General features: G+C 46.6%; 1 protein-coding gene across 2 annotated transcripts in view; it reads right to left on the minus strand.

Moving 5' to 3' along the window:
- ASIC2 (acid sensing ion channel subunit 2) overlaps nt 1-24,564 on the minus strand; it is a 1,220,661-nt gene that overhangs the window by 128,361 nt on the left and 1,067,736 nt on the right. The window lies entirely within an intron of this gene.

Below are 24,564 nucleotides of genomic sequence, written 5' to 3' on the forward strand. Positions count from 1 at the left end.
TGGTGGGTGAGCCAGCGAAACTTCATCTGCTGTTCTCCGTTGCTCGCGTTACTGCCTGAACCATTGCCCCCAACCCCATCCACGGAAAAACTGTCTTCCACGAAACTGGTCCCTGGTGCCAAAAAGGTTGGGAACCTCAGCCTTAGACAACGTTTAGGGATAGCTACACGTTGGGCTAAGGTCTCTTGCATTCTGTGAGGCTATCAACTGCCTATTTTGAATAGTATTAATCTCATGCTGAAAGGTGGTGCAGTAGTAAGAACCCACCTACAAATGCAGGAGATGCAAGAGACACGGGTTCAATCCCTGGGTCAGGAAGATCCTCTGGAGAAGGAAATGGCAACCCATTCCAGTATTCTTGCCTGGAAAATTCCATGTACAGAGGAGCCTGGCGGACTACAGTCCACGGGGTCACAAAGAGTCAGACATGACTGAGCACACCCGAACACGCATGCTGAAAACTACTACACCTTTTAAATATTTAAGATATAGTTTTAAAAGTACAATTTATTGAAAACTTACTGCAGGCTAAGCACCATGACGGTTGTTTTTGCTTTTCGTATATTCTCCCTGCTCCTCCAAATGGCCTGGTTAGGAAAACCATGTTGATCCCACTTTTAGAAGAACAGAGAATTGTCACAAAGGTCCAATAACCTGCCCGAGGTCACAGAGCCAGGAAACAGTGAGTGAACTCCAGACTGCTGGCTCCACAGACAGATGATATCTTTTTATTAAACTACCTAAATCTTTTGCCATTTGCCTAGCAACAGAGAAAACAGTTTCCATAGCAACAATAGTAAAATCAGTGTTGGTATTTGGATAACCTGAGTTTTAAAAAACCCACTTAAACTCTATATAAGCTATATTCCACATCTGGGAAAGTATACAAGGGAAATAACTCTAACTATGGGAAAGATCTGTGCACAAAGAAATGTTCCGACACATTAGTTATAGCCTTAAGAAAAAGTGGCAAAAAGAAACATCCAACAGCAGGGGAACAGTTAAATTTGGTGTGGTGCTGTCATCCAGTGTCACATACATGGTCTGGTGTAATGTGCTCCCACTTACTGCCTGGTTGTGTCTCTCTGTTTCTGTGAACTGAAACTCCCATTTTCCGGGAAATGATGGCTGCTGGTGGTGGGGGGCGGAGGGGGTGTGTGGCCGGCTCCCCTGGTGGCTCAGACGGTAAAGAATCTGTCCACAATGCCATGCGGGAGACCCGGGTTCTGTCCCTGGGTCGGGAAGATCCCCTGGAGAAGAGAATGACAACTCATCCAGTAAAGGGATGGTTGTCATTTTATGTGACCCTGCTCTCTTGGTCCAAGTGATTGGTCACAGGTGGGCACCTGACCCAAGCTGGGCCAACCAGCTCCTTTCCTGAAATTTTTGAGAAGGAGTTTGGATAGAGTTCCATTCCTATTTGGGAAAATGAAGTGAACTGTGACAGCAGGCATATTGGTTGGTTCTTCCCTTGTCGTCCCCAGTCCTAGAGGGTGGTGGCTGATTCTTGTAGTTATCGATAATTGGGTTATCCTTGCCTTTACTCCTCAGCCCTTCCAAAATGTGCACTACTAACTTCCCAGATTAAATGCCCTTGGGGACATCCCCAGTGGTCCAGTGGTTAAGAATCTACCTGCCAATGCAGAGGACATGGGTTCAAATCTTGCTCTAGGAAGATTCCACATGCCACAGGGCAACTAAGCCAATAGACCACGATTACTGAGCCTGCGCTCCAGAGCCCAGGTGCTACAACTACTGAAGCCTGTGTGCTCCATGGCCCACACTCTGCAACAAGAGAAGCCACTGCAAATAAGAAGTCTGTGCACGGAAACGAGAGTAACCCCTGCTCGGGACAAGAGACAGCTCAAGTGCAGCAGCGAAGACCCAGTGCAGCCAAAAATAAAAAACTAAATACCTTCTGTTTGAAATCCCTTGCTTATTTCTGTACCCCCAATAATACATACCTTATTTAACTTTTTGGAATCTTAATTTCTTCATCTGTAAAAATGGAGTCATAATTCTTAACTCATGAAGATGTTAGGAGAATTTGATGAGATAAAGGCAGTCAAGTGCCCGGCACAGTGCTTATTAATGCTGGTTCCCCCTTTCACCTTGTGACTGAAACAGTTAACTCAAGCATGTGGGAGGCTTTCTCCTCTTAGTGATTTGCTGAAACTCCTGGTCTCCAGGAGCGGTGCCCTAGATGGTTAGAAGCCCTGCCCCGCAGGGCCCCCTCCCTAGCCTGCAGCAGTCAACTCCGAGGCGTGGCTCTGGCATCTGTCATGGCCAGAGCAGATTCATAGGCTAGTAAGAACATAAAGCATTCAGAACGGTGTTTGCGAAAACCTTTTCTCCTCTTAGCATCCCCTATTTTAGTCACTCGAGCAGATTCTAATTTGGTCTCGAAAATATCCTTCAACAGCCTCAGGCAAGTGTCGTATGGTACGCCCTGGATGACGGAGCTCAACTTCCATCCTGCCTCCTCGAGTCAATCACTGATCCCTGGAAGTTACCGAGCGAGGAAGGAGGAAAAGCTCCTCTCCTTCTGACGGCGGAACAGATGACGGCCCAAACACCTCCGGGCACTGGGCTCTGTGTTTGGGACTCACCTCTTGTTCAACCTGTGCAACCACCGACAAGACAGGGGATGGGTTAGGTTATGTCCATTTTACAGATGAAGAACTTGAGAGGTTCAGGAGGGGACTCAGTGTCCTCAGCCCAGGTGACAGAGCTGGGATGTGAAGCCCCACCTGGCTGGCTGCAGGGCCGTCAGGGGGAGGGTGAGATCTGCCCTCTAGGTTCTCCCCGTGGACACCTGACTCAGCTGCCCACAATCAAAAACTGGAAACAGGTGGGGTCTGCAATCTGAATAGGTGACATTCAGATATCATTTTTCAGACCCTGAGCCCCTAACTGGCTCAGGGTCAAACAGTGGGAACTGGGCTAAAATGAAATTGGGTGTGCAGGTCAGACAAACAAAGGGTGCTGCTCCCAGCCCATGCCTCAGGAACCTTCCTCTCTGTGCCTGCAGAAGAAGGCTGCATCCTGCCTCTGTCATCACCTGCTGGGCCTCACCTGGATGGATTCTCAAGAGCAGCCACTGGAAGGAAGAAAGCGTGTGTGTGTGTGTGTGTGTGTGTGTGTGTGTGTGTGTGTGAAGCATTTTGGAAGGATCTAGAAGTCTACACGGTAAATACCAGGGCTGTCTGTTTGGGAGCTCTTTTACTTTGATCACTCCCAAGGGAGATATAAGGGCTTTCCTGGTGGCTCAGATGATAAAGAATCTGCCTGCAATGCAGGAGACCCAGGTTCAATCCTTGGGTTGGGAAGATTCTCTGGAGGAGGGCTTGGCAACCTACTCTAGTATTCATGCCTAGAGAATCCCATGGACAGAGGAGCCTGGCGGGCTACAGTTCGTGGGTCCCAAAGACTTGGACATGACTGAGCGACTAACACATACACACACACACATACACACACACACTCAGCAAATCAAACTTGGGGGGGTCCTCCTATGCTGATAACAACTGATATGTCCAATCAAATCCTTCAATTTTTTTTTATTGCTGCTGTTTCTGTTTTGCTTCTTGGTGTCTCTCCCCACTCTGAAAAATGTGGTTGCTTATTTTTAACTCACATTGAAGTAAGTGTTTGATAACATCCCCAGTCTGGGTAATGCTAGGTTAACTGGATAACATTACAGAACTGGGGTAGACGGGTTGAGGGCTATTATTTTCACATTGTAGAGCATCTGAGGGAATTTAGATAACTACCTTAGTATATATAAAGTGAGCAGTAAAATGATCAAAAAAGGTGCAGATTGAAAAGCAAGTAAGAGGGGAGAGAAGCTAGTTGAAGCCAACATTTGGGATGAGTTAGCGATTACATGTGAACAAGGAATTCAGATCTGAAATTTCTGGTAGCCACATCTGAAAAGAGAACCTATTTTCACTGTTTGATAGAAGATAATGTACAGATTCAGCTGGTGTTTGAATCTAGAAGGACAGGTGGGCTGGTGATATTTTACTGCAGAGAAGCAATTGCAACTTTGATGACATTAATACACACCTCTGCTTGAGCCAGAGGAAGTGCTGGACTCTCTAACGAGCTTCAATTCACAGTCTTTTTTTTTTTTTTTACATTTAATGAGACACAGCAGGATTGTCCTAGAGAAATTGTGGAGTAGCAGCACTGAGGAGGCAAACCAATCTTTCTGTTGTTTCCACTGTAGATTTTAATTGAGGAAGGAACTGCTAATGATTTTTTTAATGAGTCAAAATGACTTCGTATGACAGTGGAATCCAAAGTCAGTGCCAATGTTGACTCAGTTGGTGTGCAGGGGAAGAAGGACATATATTTATTGAGCATGGTACATCCATCATAACTTTCAAATGTTCTCAACAGGATTGTGGACCTGAATCCAGCTCTGACTCAGAGGCATCCCCCTCCTGGTTGGAGCTACCTGTCTTGGGGTCGAGGTTTTTATCATAGAATGGGGACCAGCCATGACTGGCTCTGTAGATTCGCTTGGATTCCTGCAAGATCCAAGTTAGGGGAACTTTGGAAATCAAGGAGTCTATTTCTTTCTATTGAACAAATGGGTAAACTGAGACCTGGAACAGGGGTCAGGGTAGAGACAGGAGGAGAACTCGACCTCCCACCTTGGTCAACAAGAAAGTCGAGTGTGAAATGTGAAATAATACCAATTTATAAGGTGTTTTCATAACCGCTGTGCCATATCATTTGCCCCACAGCCCTGTGATGTTGGCAGGGAAATAACTGGGCCTTGAATTTCCAGAAAATGTCATATTGTGCAAAGATATATAGAGCCATGTCATTGGAAGGACTGATGCTGAAGCTGAAGCTCCGATACTTTGGCCACCTGATGCGAACAGCCAACTCATTGGAAAAGATCCTGATGATGGGAAAGACTGAAGGCAGGAGAAGGGGATGATAGAGGATGAAATGGTTGGATGGTATCACCAACTCAATGGACATGAGTTTGAGCAAACTCCGGGAGATGGTGAAGGACAGGGAAGCCTGGTGTGCTGCAGTCCATGGGGTCACAAAGAGTCAGTCACAGCGTAGCAACTGAACAACAGCAAATGTCATGTACTTGCCATGTCACCTGGGGCAGGGGTCATTAAACTCATCTCACAGACAAGTAAATTGGGATTCAGAAAGAAGTGAATTGCCCAAGGTCATCGGGAAGTGACAAGGCTAGAACTTAAATCAAGGTCATCTGACTGAAGTTAGGTCTTGTTCAATCTTACCAGGCTGCCCTCCTTGTACATATTGGGATGAACTAAAAGAAAATCACTTAAATATCAAAACACCATTTACAAAGTACATGGAGATTAAGATCCTAGGGGCTGAGGTCAACCTGCCTGAGTTCAAACTTCAGTTCTGTTTCTTCTAGGGTCATCCCATATACTTAAACTCATTGTGCCTCAGTTTTCTCATCTGTAAAATGGAGATAATGAGTACTTCCTTACTGCTTTCTTTCAGGAATTAAACAACCAGGTCATAAAGTATTCAGGTCAATGTCCTGCTCAGGCATTAAAAAAATGTCATCTAATAGTATTCTTGTTATAAAATAATAAGACAGTAGTAAGAAATAAAATTAAAAGGGATACTTAGGAATTTGGGATAATATATACACACTACTGTACATAAAAATAGATAATCAACATAGACCTACTTTATAGCACAGGGAACTATACTCAATGTCCTATAATAAATTATAATGGAAAGGAATCTGAATCATATATATAAATATGTATGATGTATGTATGTATAACTGAATCACATTGCTATAACTAACACAACATTGTAAATCAAGTATACTTTAATAAAAATTAAAAAATTAAAAGAAACATTTAAAAGTTGACGCATATCTTTCCTGACATCTCAGCTCCAGGTTCGCATTTGGTTTGGTAGAAAAATGGAAAATATAAACATAAAGTAGAAAACACAATCACTATAAACCCAGAATACAGCTATCATCACAATATTTTGATATTTTTCCAGCCACTTTTTCCTAAACACAGACAGAACTATACACACTGGTAGTTTTAATCATTCTTTTAAAGTCAGCATTATCACATGGGCCTTTCTCTATGCTATTAACTAGTTTTTAAAAGATCACTTTTAGTCACCCCCAAATGATGCCATTCTACTGGTGAGGCATCATTTAGGTACCCATGACATCATGTGAGGTTGGCTATTCATTTATTCTTGGTTGGAGAGGCTGTGTCTGGCCTCCTGCTATCTCCCTGACACTCCCACAGGGCTTTGCACACAGTAGGTAGTTCATTAATGTGTGGGTGAATGAAAGCTCATGTTTTGATAGGTACTTTCAGAGACTTCCTACCAATTTACATTCCAACATTTGCTGTATGAGTCTTTCTCCTCTCAATCCCATCCACATTGGATTTAAAATGAAAAAAAAAATCTTTATCAACTTGCTAAGTAAAATATGGGGTCTCGTCTTAATCTTTTTCTTATTTGATTATAGTGATGTTGAACTTTATTCATATATTAGTTAGCTATCGCTAATGTATTTCCCCCTCTTTTCCCTTTCTTCTTTCTTCCTTTCATCTTCCCCACCTTCTTTTGAAAGCCCTACTTTTGAAGGAACAGGCATCAGCCCAGAGCTCTTGATACATTTCTCTTAGATGTCTTCACATTTCCAGTTACTCAATGAGGCTCATGACAAGGAATTGGGGGCTTGTTAATTATTTTAAAGTAACTGCATTAATAAGTTCAGCTCTTCATTAATTCCGAGGAAGCCATGACAGCTCTCAAGGTCTTCATGAATTTCTCACTTAAATTTAGGGAGTTGTCGGTTGTCAGACAGCTTCCCTGACATTTCAGCTCGGACTGCCATTTTGTTTTCCTGTAATCCCATGCACATCTTATTATAGTTCAATTATGGTTTTGGAGGAAGCGTCATCTAAGGCATTAGCATCCAGTTAATTACTGAGAAGTGATGACAATGGAAGAAAAATGGATTTTATTTCCTATCATGACAACAGATTCCCTCCCACCCACCTGCTGGTACAGGTACATATTTTGTTGGCACAGACATCCTATCTGCTGCTCAAGGGATCACAGAGAGAGAATCAAAGAACATTTTAGAACTGGAGAGGTCAGGAGATTTGATCCCTCACCTCCAGGGGAATGTCCAAACCCTCCTAAAAGGATGTTGCCCATTCTCTTCTGAAACATCTTTAGAAACCAAAGACTCACATCTACCTATAATCCATCATTCCATTGTCTTATCACTGACGAGCAAGAAGTTCTTTCTTTAATCAGAATGAAGTCATTGCTGCTTTAATTTCTGCCACTTACTCATCTGTGACTTTGGAAAGCCCTCTGGCTCCTGGCTTTCTCATTTCTAGAATGATGGTCCTGGAGTAATGACTGCGTCAAGTCATAATTCTAAAGTTCAAGATGTAAGCAAAACGCTTCATGCGTGAGGGTTGCTTAAAAAACGTTTCCCTTTCTGCAGGGCATTTTGTTTCAACGTTGAGGGAGACGAGAACCAGCACCGATTAAGGGTCTACCATCTAATGGGCTTCCCAAGCGGCACAGTGGTAAAGAATCCACCTGTCAATGCAGGAGATGCAAGAGACACTTGGGTTTGATACCTGGTTTGGGAAGATCCCCTATAGCAGGAAATGGCAACCCACTCCAGTAATCTTGCCTGGAAAATTCCATGGGCAGGGGAGCCTGGTGGGGTACAATCCATGGGGTAGCAAAGAGTTTGACACAATGGAACACACACAGACATCTAAATGTCACCTCACCTGGGGACTTTCCATACGTCATTGGCTTTAATATAGCGATTATAAGGAGTGGATGAGGGAGGTAATGTTCAGAGGGGTATCATTCTCATTCAAGATACAGATGCAATGGTACACCCGCTCTTCCTGCTGTCCAGTGGAGAATTCCTAGGTTGCACTAGGCATGGTGGGATTGCTCTAGGGGAAGGAGTAGCAGGCAACTGCAGGAGCCTATACTCCCACTGAAGAACCAAGAGGTCTTTATTAGATGCCTTACCCTGCAAGGTCATGAATGCTAAATGCCCTGGTATTTCACAGATAGACGAGATTCTCTCCAGACTGAGACACCAGAGGAGGCTTTGTGGAGGAGGCAGGTCTGAGTTTGGTCCCAGAGGATGAGATTGCCTAGATAAACAGCAAAGCAAGAGGAAGGAAGAGAGAAGAACAGAGGCCGAGAGGGAGGAGAGAGCAAGGAGGACTGAGTGAGGGGGCCCTGGAACAAGAGGTTTACACGCGACGGTGGGAGAGAGACTGCTGGAAACGGAAGTTAGCCAATGGCTTATGGAGGGTTTCCAAGGTCAGGTCAAGGGGTCTGGATTTATAAATTTTTCTGGAGACCTGGCCTCCCAAAGTAGCCAGAGCATCGACCCGGGGGAGAGCCTCAGAGGAAAGAATAAAGAGGATTCCCTACAAACCATCTCTTTTCTGGTGAGTTACAACTCAGATGAGCACAGTCAAGGGTCTGAGCAGTCCTGCAGAAAAGAAAGACACAGAAGGTATTTATTTTTAACTTTTTCCCTGGGAAAATTTTCAATTTAAATAAGCTTTTGTAAAAATAAATCCTAAAGGAAATTAACCCTGAATATTCACTGGAAGGACTGATGCTGAAGCTCCAATACTTTCGCCACCTGACGCAAAGAGCCAACTCATTGGAAGAGACCCTGATGCTGAGAAAGATTGAGGGCAGGAGGAGAAGGGGGCAACAGAGGATAAGATGGTTGGATGGCAAACTCTGGGAGATGGTGAAGGACAGGGAAGCCTGGCGTGCTGCAGTCCCTGGGGTTGCAAAGAGTCGGACAAGACTTAGCGACTGACCACCAACAACAAAAATAGAACCTAGAAGCCTGGTGATGGAAAACCTTCGTTCTCGGGCTGGAAGGAAATTTTGTTGCGCCCCTCCTCCACTCCACCCTGGTGCTGGGGAGGCAGTGAGACCTTCAGAGGAAGAAATCATCTGCTGGAGACTGGGATGGCTGAGGTGCTTTCTCCCTGTAGCCCCACCCAGCCTTTTTCTTCTCTCATTTCCAAGGATCTGTGGCTCAAAAAATCCTTGCCCACTGTTGACACACCTGGTCTACACAGTGACCCCAGGGCAGGGTGATAGTTATCCCCACTATGCTTGCACGCTCAGTCTCTCAGTTGTGTCCGATTCTTTGCAACCCCATGGACTGTAACCTGTCAGGCTCCTCTGTCCATGGAATTCTCCAGGCCAGAATACTAGAGTGGGTCGCTGTTCCTTTCGCCAAGGGATCTTCATGACCTAGGGATTGAACCCGGATCTCCTGAATTTCAGGTGGATTCTTCACCGTCTGAGTCACCATGGAAGTCCCTTAACTCCTCAACCAGGGATCAAAACCGCATTCGCAGCATTGGAAGGTAAAGTCTTAACCACTGGAAGGCCAGGGTAGTCTCCTCTTTCTGGGTTTACATCACAGATTGACCTCTTCTGGCTACCAGGTCCTGATTCCCCTCCAAGCCACAGGTGCCGGTCCCGATGCGTGCTAAGTCGCTCAGTCTTCAACTCTGTGAACCGTAGCCCGCCAGGCTCCTCAGTCCGTGGGGATTCTCCAGGCAAGAATCCTGGAGTGGGGTGTCATTTCCTCCTCCGGGAGATCTTCCCAACCCAGGGATGGAACCCAAGTCTCTTACGTCTTCTGCGCTGGCAGGCAAGTTCTTTAACCACTAGCGCCAGTAGGTCCCGAGGGTGCCCCCTAATGGACACTCTGCATTAAGCTTCACCTCAAGGTCCGCTTTCCAGGAAACTAGGATGACCACGCATCCCAATTAGTCTAAGACATGGGACTTCCAGTGCTAAAACCAAAATAGTCCTGGGCACACAGGGGCCCTACAGCACATCCAGCCTCTGACGATGTGACCCTGTATATTCTTATGCTTTGATGGTGATAATTATTTTTCACTCTTTCAAAAATGGGTGGAGGAACTTCCCTGGTGGTCCAGTGGTGAGGAATTCACCTGCCAATGCAGGGGACAGGGGTTCGATCCTTGGTCCAGGAAGATGTCACATGCCTTGGAACAACTATTAGATTTGTGTACCACAACTACCGAGCCTCAGCGACACAACCGGAGAGTCCATGCACCACAATGAAAGATCCCGTACGAGGCAACTAAGACCTGATGCAGCCAAATAAATAAATATTAAAAAAAATTAAAGTGGGTGGAGAGGCAGGTACCATTTCTCCCTTAACTCTTCCCAACCATCTCACAACAATCTTGGGGAGGCAGGTATTATGACCTCTAAGGGAAATCAGGGCTCAGACAAAATGAGTAACTTTTCCCAGGCTACACAGCCATGCAGTAGCCATCAGATACAAACCCAGGCCTGATTAAGTCCACTTGGGCTTTCCCCCCTCAGCCCTCTTTTGTTTTAAAATGTGTCCCTTGGCTGTCTGTTCCAAACACATCTATGGGTGACTCTGAATGCAGAAAGGAGGACTTATGGAATCTCAAACTAGCTTGGAACTTTTTTTGCAAAACAAAATCACACTCGTTTTTTTTTTCCAATTTCTACCTCCCCCATGCAGGCCCTGTTCTAAGCATCTGAACTCTCCGCTAATTACTGTCACATTAATTAAAAAATAAATCCCCCTTAATTTCATAACAGGTGGTTTGTGAGGCTGGAAGAGAAGTTAAAACTTGTGTGTAATTATTGTGTGTCTTATTTACATTTCTAATTGCTCTGGAGGACACCGAAGGCCAAGCATTCAGTCTCCTGGCTGTCTTTCACCTCCACTGGCTGTTGGCAGCCGTGGCTCTGTCTTTTCTCCAGGTACCACCTGTGAAGGGAGAGGCTTCAGCTGGAGTCCTGGGACTTCCCGTCAACACGGGCAGCAGCAGGTCCCACCTGCCCCGGGTTCTCTGGGAAGGATCTTTTAGTCAGTAAGGATCCCCTGTGCCCAGCCTCCAGTCTGCATTGGTTAGGCGCTCAGTGATGTTGGCTGAGCAGTTTCTAACCTAACCCTCAGCTCACTGCCCCAAGCAGCAGGTGGGCACACCGAGGGCTGGCATCTCCGGTCTCCAAGGCAATGACTCTTTTCTTTCTTTAATTTTTTTTTATTTGGCTCCACCAGATCCTAGTTGTGGTGTACAGCATCCTTTAGTTGCGGCATGTGGGATCTAGTGCCCTGCCCAGGGATGGAAACCAGGCCCTTGGCGTTGGGAGTGTGGAGTCTTAGCCAATGGAAGTCTCCACCGATGCAGTGACTCTTGAATGTGCCCTGAAGATGTATCTCTAGAAGTTGTCTATAAACTGAACTTCTGCAGACTGAATCCATTTCCCTTACTGACCTCTTCTTTTGAAGATTTATTTATGTATTTGACTGTGGTGGGTCTTCATTGCTGCGAGAGAGCTTCCTCTAGTTGTAGTAAGCAGGGCTACTCTTTGTGTGGGCTTCTCATTGTGGTGGCTTCTCTTGTTGCAAAGCATGGGCTCTAGGATGCATGGGCTCAGCGGCTGTGGCTGACAGGCTTAGCTGCTTCACAGAATGTGGTATCTTCCTGGACCAGGGATCGAACCCGAGTCCTCTGCATTGCAAGGCGGATTCGCAATCACTGGACCACTATGGGGAACCCCCTTACTGACTTCTGACTCACTCTGGATACCTGCTTTTATTTTTCAGAGGCTTCCTAACACTTCATATTGAAATTTCTTTGACCATTTCTGCCATCCCAAGTCTTCCTATAAAGGAGTTAATGAGCCATACAATATTTACTTTATATTATAAGCCCTTTTTTTGGCAATTCATTTCACATATGATAATTTACATGCTTCAATGCCATTCTCCCATATCATCCCACCCTCACCCTCTCCCATAGAGTCCATAATACTGTTCTATATATCTATGTCTCTTTCGCTGTCTCGCATACAGGGTTATCTTTACCGATTTACTAAATTCTATGCATATGTGTTAGTATACTGTATTGGTGTTTTTCTTTCTGGCTTACTTCACTCTGTATAATAAGCCCTTTTTAATTAATGCCTTGATGTGGTAGAAAGACTTCAGAGTCAGACTTACCAGGCTTTGCATCCTGGCTCAACCACTTAGCAGTTGAGAGACCCTGGAGAAGTCACTTAACCTCTCTGGGCCTCAGTATTTTATCTGTAAAATGGGCAGAATCGTAACTTGGTTCACCATTTCACAGTCTTCAGCTATACATTGGAATTACCTGGGGAACTTTAGAAAATGACCAGTCCCTGGATTGCACTTAGGACTGATTAAATCAGCCTGGGCACTGGGGTGGTGGCTTGAGCATTATATTTTAAAGAACTTCCTGGGTAATTCTATGAATCACTGGGAACTACTGTTTGGGCATCTGAGGAAATACAGGTTTCAATTCTCCCCTTTCCTTTCAGGGGAATGCTTCTTGGTCACAGTGGGTCTGGGAGGAGCTGGGGGTCCTGGGAAGGTTATCGAGATAGAGATCTTCCCCCCAAAGGGCAGGACAGAGACCCAAGGTGGTGCTAGCTCTCGAGGTGAGGCTTAGTCCAGGCACAGAGCCAGCAGCTCCATTCTCTCCCTGGCCAATCAAAACGAGAGGCCACGACTCCAGTGGTTCGTCCAACCTCAGGCAACCCAGGGATCCAGCCCATCAGCAGAGTCAGGGGCTATATCAACAAGAAGGCCAAGAATGACATCATTGAGGAAATGGCAGCAATTTTACTTCGGGCCAGGCTTCATGCTTCATCTCTTTGGATCCTCATCATATCCCTGCAAGAGAGGTACTGTGATGCCCATTTTACAGATTAAAGAACTGAGCCTCTGCAGAGTTAAGTGACTGACTCTGTATTCTTTGAGTAGCCATTCAGTTCAGTTACTCAGTCGTGTCCAACTCTGAGACCCCATGGACTGCAGCGCACCAGGCTTCCCTGTCCTTCACCATCTCCTGGAGTTTGCTCAAACTCATGTCCATTGAGTCGGTGATGTCATGCAACCGTCTCATCCTCTGTTACCCTCTTTCTCCTCCTTAAGTAGAAGAGCCAGGAGCAAGTTCAGTCTGCCTGATTCCGAAATTCTTCATCTTTCTCCTACACATGTAGCTTTCCTTTTATCAGTAAATGGCTTACTATAAACTTCGTCTTTGCCGTTTCTTGGGCCAGATGTCCTGGAGGCACCCCTCTCTTTCCCTCACAGCCCACATCTAACCCATTGGGAAATCCCACTGGATCTACCTTTACAATCTGTCCAGAATCCAAGCATGTCACCACTTCCCTTCTGCCACGTTGGTCCAAGTACCACCAACTCTCACTTGGACAATGGATGGTGTCCCTGCCCTTCCCCTTCCCCATACTGCGTATTTGCAGCACAGTCCTTGGAGTCACTGATAAAGTGTTTCCTCGACATCATCCTCTGCTGGTTTCCCTCTCACTCTGGGTCAACGCCAACATCCTCATCGTGTCTTGTGCTGCCCCGTGTAACTGATACCTCCGGTCTCTTCTCTGATCTCATCTACTGCTCCTCCTTTGCTTTCCCCTAAACTCTCCAAGCTTGCTACCACCTCCAGCTTCTACACTTGTGGGTCCCTCTGCCTGGGATGTCCTTCCCCCAGGGTCCACATGGTTTGCTCCTTTCCCCTCTGCAAGATTTTGCTCAAACGCCACCCTGTTTACAACTGAAACGAACCTGCTGGCGCACCCCATCCTTTCTGCTGCTCTAGTTACCTCCGTGGTGCTTATCGCCATCTGGTACACCACTCGTATAAACTTACTGATGTCTATTGTCTGCCTTTTAAGACTAGATTTTTGTTTGTTTGGTTCACTGTTCCATCTCAGGCGCCTAGAGCAATGCTTAGTACATAGGAGGTGTTCAGGAAGTACTTGAATGGATGAATCCAGCCATCGCCTCCTGCAAAAGGTGGGAGGCTGTTTGAGTCATGGCTAGTAAAAAGACTGGAGAGGGAGGTCATGTTAGGGAGAGGTGTGTCCCAGTGTTCTGCTGCATTTTTCCTCCTTGTTGTTGGATCTGGGGTGCGGGTGTGTACATGAATGTGAAGGAGATGTGGTCCTACCCTACAGATCACCCTGTTTAAGTTGTTCAGCACATTCGCTGTTCTGGCCTGTCCATGGCTCTGAACTCCACTCCTTGTTTTGTTCTCTCAGCTCCTCCTCTTCTTTCTTTATGTCCTCACCTTTCCCTGTCCTCATCTTGCATTACCATCATCAATATCATCTCCAGAAATTATAGTTGTCATGGACCTCCCCTGTCCCAGACACTATGCAAGCCCAGGAAACCCCCCTATGTCACTGAAATGTCACAACAATTCTCCAGCATAGATACTGTTGTTATAGATGAGGAAACTGAGGCTCAGAGAGTTAAGTAACTTGCCCATGGTCACACAGCTAGAGAGTGATGAACACAGCATTCCCACCCAGGTAATCTGCCTTGCCTGCTCACTGTTTCTGCCTCAGGTATGCATGAACTGGAAGATTCGAGATCCCTTAATTTCCGCTCAGCCCGAAGCCATCTTCTGTAAACACGTCCCAAGGGCACCTTGGTTTGTCTGGAGCCGTGAGTCTAGGGCAGGGCTTCTCAACCTTGGCACTGTCAGGCTGGATGTTTAGGGTTGGACAGTTCTGTGTTTTGGGAGGCTGCCTCCTGCGTAGGAGCATGTGTAGCAGCATCTTTGTCTTCCACTCACTAAGCACCAATGCATGTGTACTAAGTTGCTTTAATCATGTTCGACTCTTTGCAATCCTGTGGACCATAGCCCACCTGCCGGGCTCCTCTGTCCATGGGATTCTCCAGGCAAGAATACTAGAGTGGGTTACCATGCCCTCCTCCAGGGAATCTTCTGACCCAGGGATCGAGCTGGCATCTCCTGCATTGCAGGTGGATTCTGTACTGCTGAGCCACCAGGGAAGCCCCAAGCACCAGTAGCATCTCCATCTTCCCAAGTTGCAACAACCATGACATGGCCAGGTGTCTGTTGTGGGAGCAAAACCACCCTTGGCTAAGAAGCACTGTCTAAGAGGTGAGTGGGGAGGTGGATCAGGAGGCCTGTGGACTATTAGCTGCTGGCAGGACCTTGGTTGGTGGATCACCACAGACTCCAAGGATCTGCCAAGCTCTGAATGCATCCAATAACCAAAGTCCTCTCTTGGTTCTTTTATATGAAAGACAGGCATCGCCAAAGAAGTCCACTGTTACCTGTTACTGGACTCACTTCTCAGTGGTCTACCATGCACAGTAGATTCGGAGCCTGATGGCCTGGATTCAAAACTGAATTTCACCACTTATTAGCCACGTGTCCTCAGCGAAGTTGCTCCATCTCTCGGATCTTATTTGTAAGATGAAAACCAACCTTGTATCCTGAGATGAAGCCTGCAGAGGGCTTCGTGCATGGACAAGCACGTGCTGATAGAGAGCCGCCCATGTTATCTAGCAAGGTGTAGTGAGTTATTAAACAACAGCATTTGCAGGTGAAAATGAGCGTGTCGTCAGAGTTTACCAAAGACTCCCATTTGGTGTTCTATCCTCAAGTCCCAAGCCACATGAGTGGCACTGCCAAACTCTCATGTACTTGAACCCCGCCCAGAGTTAGAAAGCCCTTCGGAGATCAGGAGAGGGGGGCTGTTCTCCTTGAGAACACTGGCAATAGTCTCTTGAGCTGGTACTGCTTTCCAATTGCCACCAATCTCGCTTTTTAATTATAAATTACCATTAGTTCAGTTTCATCATGACCAATTTATTTGTTGTGGGTTGTTTGCTTAACAACAGTAATTTGGGCTTATGATTTTTCAATGGCTGAGCTTTACAGCACATGTGTAGGGCAGTTCAACGATGAATCATCTATTCCCCTTTCCTAAAGAAGATCCATCTCTAATGTTACCCCTGAATGGTCTGCAGTGAAATGCTTTCAGATGATCTCTTTCCTGATGGAACTGAGAGCAGATGGGGCAGGAGGCCATGGGTCCTTTTACCCTGCCTCAGTGGGCAAGGGTGCAAAAGGGTGAGAGACGCTCTTCTAGATTCAATCTTTCCTCTTCCTCCGGTTTTATAGATGTGGAAATTGATGCCCAGAGAGGTGAAGGGTCAGAGGTCATACATAATCATGAAAATTGAATTCTCCTAATTATCTGTTTCAGGCTTCTTTCACTCACTAAATTACTTGTGTAGGCCGGGACCGCTTCCTCCATGGAGGATGCTGAGTTCCCCCAAAAGTGGCTTGAAATGGACCACCCTTGGGTTAGATCCTCCTCATGGGTCTTCCCATATGGTGCTCTGAGCAGATCTATGCCACGCACAGGGCTTCCCTGATGGCTCAGCAGGTAAAGGATCTGCTTACAGTGCAGGAGATGCTGGAGACCCGAGTTCAATCCTGGGGTTGAGAAGATCCCCCGGAGAAGGGAATGGCAACCCACTCCAGTATTCTTGCCTGGAGAATCCCATGGACAGAGGAGCCTGGCAGGCTACAGTTGATAGGGTTGCAAAGAGTCGGACATGACTGAAGCGACTGAGCACACATATGCCGGGCCTAAGGGATGGGGCTCTGGAGGCTGACTGCTTTCTAGCTGTGTCATTCAGACAAGCTATTTAATCTCCCTGGGCCTCAATTTCCTCAGCTGTTTTATTGATTTATTTTTCATATTTATTTGTTTATTTGTCTGACTGTGTCTTAATTGGAGCACGTGGGATCTATGATCTTTGTTGTGGCACATGGGTTCTTTTAGTTGAGGCATGTGGGATCTAGTTCCTTAGCCAGGAATCAAACCCGGGCTCCCTGCATTGGGAGCTTGGAGGCTTAGCCACTGGACCACCAAGGAAGTCCCTCCTCAACTGTTATGCGAGGCTCATGACAGCACCAAACTCCTAGGTTTGCAAGAATATAATTGGACAATTCACATAGAGGGCTTAGCACAGTGCCCTACACATAGGAAAAAACACTCAGTGGATCACGATTATTGCTAATATTTTTGGATGTCCAGAGCTGATGTTTCACTCCCACCTGGAGCCTCTTACCAGAAAGAAAAAAGTGTAAAGCTTTCAAGATGATCAAGTAACTTCATTTATAGTATCTTATCTGATCCTCAAAATTACCCAAAAGCAAAGGTTGTTATCTCTGTTTTATAGATGGGAAAACTGAGCCTCAAAGATGGAATGCAGAATCTTTACTCTGAACTCAAGCCCTGTGGCTTAACAACGAGAGCCCTCCCACCCCGACCCTGGCTTCAGGGTGACCTTGGCACCTCTGCACTCAGGTCCTGCTTTGACTTCCTTCTGCCTCGTCGATGCTCTGCTCTGTCATGGGAATGCCCAGAGCAGCTGTCCACACATGTCTAGGCTACTTGGAGATCGTTCTCCCTTCGTTCTGCATGGATAGAGTCTCTCTCAACTAGATGCAGGCGACCTTAGCAGGAACAGCAGAAGCTGTCTGCTATTTCTATAGAACACACCCAAGAGAGGGTGGCCAAGAGCAGAAAAACTCCTGTGATAGGTTCCATCTGCCTGACTGATGGGAAGACGGCTGGGATGGGGCCTGGGTGAGGAGGAGCTGACAGGTGCCACACAGACTGCAGGCCTCCCCGTGGACCGTGAGCTGCGAACACAGCTCGTGGGTGGGGAATGGCCGTTGGGCATCTATGCAGTCCTGGCCCCGGCTTGGCTAATGTACACAGAAGGAGGAAATCTGGGGTGATGTCAGGAAACACTGCTCTGAAATCACAGCTGATAAAAAAGACATAAAGACATGGGAGATGAAGCTATCGACAGCAGAGACCCAGTCTGGGGGACAGCTTGTAGCTGGGTTGCAGCAGGAGTGAGGGGCTTCCCCAGATCTCATCACCAGCCTGGAATACAATTATCACCAGAGAAGTAGTAACATCTACTGTTAGGGTGGAAGTCAGGGAGCTGGCTCACAGGAACATTCTAGCCTTCAGTGGAACGTGCTGCCATCCTCTGCCCACACTCGGAGACCCTCACATGTTAACTCTGGTGGACCCCTTGCCAGATGTCATCTACCCACCAGCTACCACCAGGCACACAGCATCAAGTGATTTCCGTACACCATCTCCCTCCCTCCCTCATTCTTTCCTTCCTTTCCTCATTCACCCACTTATGCATTTATCCAATATATATTTATTGAATACCTACTAGATGCTGGGTACCGCTCTAGGTATGGAATTACACAGCATTGCGCAAACAGATGTGAGCACATGGGACTCACATCCTAGTGGGGATAAACAACAAGTAAGATATATAACACATCAGATGATAAATGCCATGGGGAGAAAAGGACTATGAAAAAACTGCAAAGGCAGGGAAGGGGAACCGGAAAATGTCAGGGCTGGTCACAGTCTTAAGTAGATGCTTAGCACAGCCTCACTGAGAAGGTCACATTTCTTATTTTTTTTAAAGATTTTTAATTAATATGTGGGCCATTTTAATATCTTTATTGAATTTGTTATAATATTGTTTCTGTTTTATCTTTTGCTTTTTTGGCCACAAGGCAAGTGGGATCTTTGCTCCCTGTCCAGGAATGGAACATACATCCCCTGCCTTAGAAGGTGAAGTCTTAATCACTGGACGCCAGGGAATTAAAGATTCAAAGGGGGTGAAGAACAGCCCATGCACATGCCTTAGGGAAAAGCACCAGGTAGAGGGAACAGCCTGGCAAAACCCTCTGGTGGGAGGATCCTTAGACCTTCAAGTGCAATTGATGTCACTTTCTAGGTGAGTAAACCAGGGCTCTGGGAGGCTGAGTGCCTTACTCAAGGTCACATGAGTAGAATTGGTGGGCACAAGCGTCCTGGCCACAAAGCCTACACCCTGCACCCCCTCCCCCTCTCCAGAGGCTGGCTTCCAAATTCCCAGCAGGCTGTGTTCTCACCTGGGGCCTGGCCCAGGGCTGGTCTGAGCCTCGCAGGTGTGTCTGGTCACCAGTCCTGTGAGGTCTCCTGGCACGCCTGCCCTGGGCTCCGGGTTTGTAGCTGACATGAGCTCATCTGCCTTTTGGCAGGGTGGCAGTTTCCATATTTAGGCGACTCGGTAACCTTGCTGGGATTCTGATGAGTTGCTGTCTTCCAGGCTCTCCCCTTGACTCAGGGGCTCACTGAGGTCTTTCCAGTGGGACTTACCGCAGGGATGGTGGGTGGTGGTGTTGGGGCAGGGGTATAATTGGAGGGTAATTGGCAGAACTTCCTCCAGTCACTGACTCAATACCTTGTGGCCCAAATCTTAGCAGGGGTGGCAGTGACATTGGAGAGAGCTCATGAGCTTCTCCAAGAAAAGCTGTCCCAAACCATTAACGCACATACACATGCACACAGTCCCCCAACACCCACAGTGACACACCTCACTACACACACCCTCACAACTACACACCCAACTGCACACACATACACACATTCATTCTGTCAATGAATCATTCACTGAATAATGAATTATTGGAGATGCGATGAGATATTCCAAGCCTTGTGCAGGGTGTGGAAGGGTCAAGAATATACATGAAAAAAATAAAGGGTCCACTAGTGAGCACATTCTAAATTCCTACAGTGGACACTGAGATACCCTGAGGGATAAAGGGTGCATGGACTCTGGACACAGTCCAAACTGGAGTGAATTCCAGGCTCCGAGTCCTGTGACAAGCTATTCAATAATAATTGCTATAATTAATAGAGCATTTGTGCCAGGCACTTGTCTAACAGCTTTTCTGAATTCACTCAATTGCTTTAATCTTTAATTTTTTCATCTGGAAAGTGGGCATGAGAATTCCTTCCTCGTCAGCTTGTTGTAAGGATGAAATATACTAAGAGTTGTAAAGTGACAACATTTTGTTTGACCCCTAATAGGTGCTAATGAAACATTACTTCCTTTCCTTGTCTTCTCTGCTCTCAAGTAGCTCATAGTCTAGAGGGAGAAATGATCTAAGAATAGCTAATAAACGCAAAGTTGAAGGTCAAATTTCAAAGGGCAGGGACTTCCCTGGTGGTCCAGTGGCTAAGACTTTGCATTCCCAAAGCAGGGGGTCTGGGGTTTCAATCCCTGGTCAGGGAACTAGATCTCATATGCCACAAATAAGAGTTCAAATGCCACAACTAAAGGTGGAAGATCCCACGTGCTGCAGCTAAGACCTAGGGCAGCCAAATAAATAAAATAATATTGTAAAATATTAAATTAAAAATATTAAATATTAAAAAATAGTTTCAAAAGACAGTGACCAAGCGCTGTGGGGGACTGTTAGCCGGGAGAATGAAGAAATGGTTGGCCCCACCTTGTTTCTGGGGCCCTAGAAGCCTGTCCCCTCTCCCCAACTGCAGGATCGCTGAGGGTCTGGCACACCACATGCCCTGAGACTCCCGAATGAAAGCAGGACCTGCTTCCCTAGGGCTTCAAGTAAGGCCCGCCCCTTCTGGCCTCATCTTTGCAGTGAATGGAAGGAGATGGGCTGAAGGAAATACAGTGAGATCTAAGACAGCCAGCAGAGCCCAGAGTCAGAGCAAACAGAACCCTGCTCTCCTGCATGAGGGGAGCAGAATGGCATAGCACAGAGCCGGCTCTGCAGAAAGCATCTTGACGATGCATCAGGGGATGTCAGATTCCACTAAAGCTTTAGAGATGACAGTGATTTGTTTGTTTCCTCTGAAGAGCTCAAAAAAGAGGCAGAATTTGACTTGCTCTGTTGAAAAGAGCATCATTTGGTAACAGACTGGAATCACAGCATCACAGTATCTTACGGCTGAAAGGAGAGGAGTGTCTGTCTCTCAGGCAGGTTGTGGAGGACTAAGTGAGCCAATGCCTACAAAGATTCCCATATGGAGTTAGGCACATAGTAGGTGCACACTGCCTGATCACGTGATCCAGCTGCTTGTTTTGAAGGTGAAGTGTCAGGCTGGCAGGTGACATTTGACATGTCCCGAACACATTTGTCATCTGTATCTCCTCCTTCACCAGGCCCTGATGCCATTAAATCAGCATCTCCTCCTTCCACTATTTCTCTGTACCCAAGTGGCGAGACAGCCATAACCAAAGCCAAAGCCTGAGGGGTAGATGGGACTCCTTTTAAAAAACAATTTTTTTTTAATTGTATTTTTGGCTGTGCTAGGTCTTCGTTGCTGTGCATGGGCTTTCTCTAGTTGCCACAAGATGGGGTTACACTCTAGTTGCGGTGCTTAGGCATCTCATTGTGGTGGCTTCTCTTGTGGAGAGCTCAAGCTCTGGGTGTGCACGTTTCAGTACTTGCAGCCTGTGGGGCCCCCGTAATTGCAGCTCAAGGGCTCTAGAGCGTGGGCTCAATAGTTGTGATGTAGGGGCTTAGTTGCCCTGTGGCATGTTGGATCTTCCTGGACCAGGGATCGAACTGGTGTCCCCTGGACTGGCAGGTGGATTCTTAACTACCAGACCACCAGGGAAGCTTGGGGACTCCCCTCTTGACCTCTGGAGTCACTTACCAAGCTACAGGGCTTCCTCCCACAGTGGCTCCCAATTCTGCTTCTAGCTTCTGAGCACCACGACCATCGCCCTAGTTGAGTTCCTTTTAATTTCTCCCTGGACCATTGCCACAGTCTCAACATTGTCCCCCACCTCCCACCTTCAGTTTTTGCATCTCTTCTCTCCAAACACATCTACTTATGAAGCCAAATGGATTTTTCCAAAGGTAGCTCAGCTCTCACTCCTGGATTCAAAAATCTTAAATGTCTCCCCACTGCCTACTGCATTAGGTACAAAACTCCTCACTCTGGTGTTTAAGCCCTTACCCCATAGGGTTTTGGGCTGAGCTCTCACAGCCTTCTTTTGGCATCTCTCCTGGATAAATGCTGTGCTCTGCAAAACCAGATCATCTACCATTTCCCAAACAACGATTTTCTGGCCCATTTGCCCACCTCCAAGCCCTCTGCCTCACATGCTTTCCTCAATCTCTATGTGCGCAAGTCCAACTCATCCTCTGGGGCCCTTTGAATGCCATTTCCTAGAGGAAGAAATCCTTCTTATCTCCAACCAGATGTTATCACTATTTACCTATGAATAGCAGAACACAATGGCTCAGACCTCTCCTCAGACTCTTCCCCTGATGGACCCTGCATGATGGATGTTTGTAGACAAGTCCTATGTCCCATAAAGCACAGGGATGGAACTCAGTTCTTTTGAATCCCTTATAGTGCTGAGCAGGGCTGTCTACACTATAGACACAATGTAAGTGCCAGCTGGAAAATGAAATTTCCCATTGAGTGGGTGGGTCATCTGAATCCTTCTCCATCCTCCCAGGGTCAAGCTTGTGCTATCTATTGCTCAAAAAGGGAGACTTCCTGGAACCTGGAGGCTCTTGGACTCTGTCTGTCTGTCTGTGCCTTGTACTCAGTTGTGTCCGACTCTGCGACCCCATGGACTGTAGCCCATCAGGCTTCTCTGTCCATGGGATTTTCCAGACAAGAATACTGGAGTGAGTTGCCATTTCCTTCTCCAGGGATCTTCCCGACCCAGGGATTGAATGGGTGTCTCCTGGGTCTCCTGCATTGGCAGGTGGATTTTACCACTGAGCCAGCTGGGAAGCCCTTGGTACTGATTAGCTGTTGTAGATGTTATCAAGTTGCCAAGCTCTGAGGGCCCTGAGACCTTATCCTTTCTAATTCCCTCATTTCACAGAAGAAGAAACTGAGGTGGAGAGAGTAGAAGTTACTTATCTAGGTAAGGCTGAGCTGTGACTAGGATCTTAGTGACTTAGGTCTGAGGTATTTCTAGTTAAATGGGCTGTTTCATTCCTTTATCTATTCCTCTGTTCAACTTCCTTCACTGAGCATCAAATACCTGCCAGGTACTGCAGGAGGTCCTGAGGACTCAGAGATAAGAAAGAGTCCCTGCCCTGAAGGGACTCACAGTCTGGTTGGGTGGAAGGGATGGATATGGCAATAGGCAAGGAGAGAAGGGGTGATGGGAGAATAGAGGTGGGTCCCTCACCCAGCCTTGGCCAGTGGTAAAGATGGTGTCTTCCATCTTCAAAGATGGTGGTTCTGCTACGACCACCCACACCCAGCTCCCATCCCTGCCTCCAGGGAATGATCAGCTTCTACTGTGCCTCTTCCTTCCAAATCCTCTCCCACAGTCTGTGCTGCTGAGACAGTGTTTGATTGAAGCAATGAAATGGAGAAAGATGCTTTACATCACCCCAAGATCTGCTGTAAAGATTCAATTAGACAAGGCATATAAACCACTTAGCTTAGGGCCTTGCAGACAGCGAACCCTCACTCAAAGTTAACTATTATTATCACAAATAAGAAACCAGAGGCTCAGGGAGGTTACATAATGGACCCAGAATAACACAGCTAGTAAGCAGGGGAGCGGGGCTTTGAAGCCAAGCCTGTCTGCCTTCAAAGCTCTCCTCTTTCCAAAACGCCAACCAGACATAAGTTAGAGAACCCAAGTGTCTCCTGTGCTCCTCCAGCTGATGGAGATGATCCCAGAAAGCCCTGGGGTCAGAGAACCCGTGCTGTGTCCCAAGTGGGTGTCTTTTCACACACTCAGAAAGAAGGCTCCTGGACACCACTGAAGAATAATAATACATAACAATATGTGCAGAAAGAATAATTTCTGCAGGCTTGAGTGGGCCTCTGGTACCCATTTGTACCAGAAAATGTACAAGACCCCCAAGATGAGTCAATCCACTTCAGAGACAATCTTGTCCTGTGCTAGGAAGGCAACAGAGGAGAGAGAGCTTTCTGGAAGCTAATAATATGGAACGGACAAAGAAGACCATACTCCCAGCTGCTCTGGAAACACTCACAGTCATTACGTGGGAATGTGGGAGCCTTTCCAAGAGGACCAAGTGTAGCCAAGACATCCTTCTGGTAAATTCTTCCTCTAGTTTTAGTCACCTGAAAATTTTTTTTCATGGAAATGTCTGGCAGGGTGATTTAAATCTAATGGGGGAAACGGGTGAGCCAAATGGCAGGACCCTGATTTAGAAGACTCAGTACGCAGAAGTCTAGATAGATGGAACCCATTGGAGGTTGCTTACATCATAAAATTTACATCACCTCTAAGTTACCTACAAGTAGGAAATGGCTTCCCATTGTCATTTGAAAAGCAGACTACTATTTGACTAGGAGATGGGGGAGAATAAGGTTGACAAAATTAAAGGCACAAGTAGGAAAAATCTATCAACTGAAAGTCCTTTAAAACAGCTCTCAAAATGCAGACAGGAGGGAAAGGGACCTCAGTCCTTTATGACTGTTTTTGTAGCATTGCCTGTCTGCTGTCATGCAGATTCCACCAAGGCAATTGTCTGCATGTTTGCGTAGCTCTCACATGCACATTACAAGAGGCCCTGTGTTTCCTGTACTTCCCACCCCTCAAAAAACAAACACAAAAAACAGCCAGGAACCCAAAAGAAGAGCTTAGGAATTTCCTGCCTGAAAGAATTCAAAGATCTCACAGATCATAAAGGACTCAAGATCAGGTGGCTCAATCATCATACACCTTTCTATAATGCTGGTGTCAAATATTTACCCCACTTTTGCTGTGATGGGGAGCCCTCTACTTCCTAAGGCAAC

The sequence above is a fragment of the Giraffa tippelskirchi genome, chromosome 3 (genome assembly GCF_054371585.1).
Source record: "Giraffa tippelskirchi isolate mGirTip1 chromosome 3, T2T-mGirTip1v1.2.pri, whole genome shotgun sequence".
NCBI lineage: Eukaryota > Metazoa > Chordata > Mammalia > Artiodactyla > Giraffidae > Giraffa > Giraffa tippelskirchi.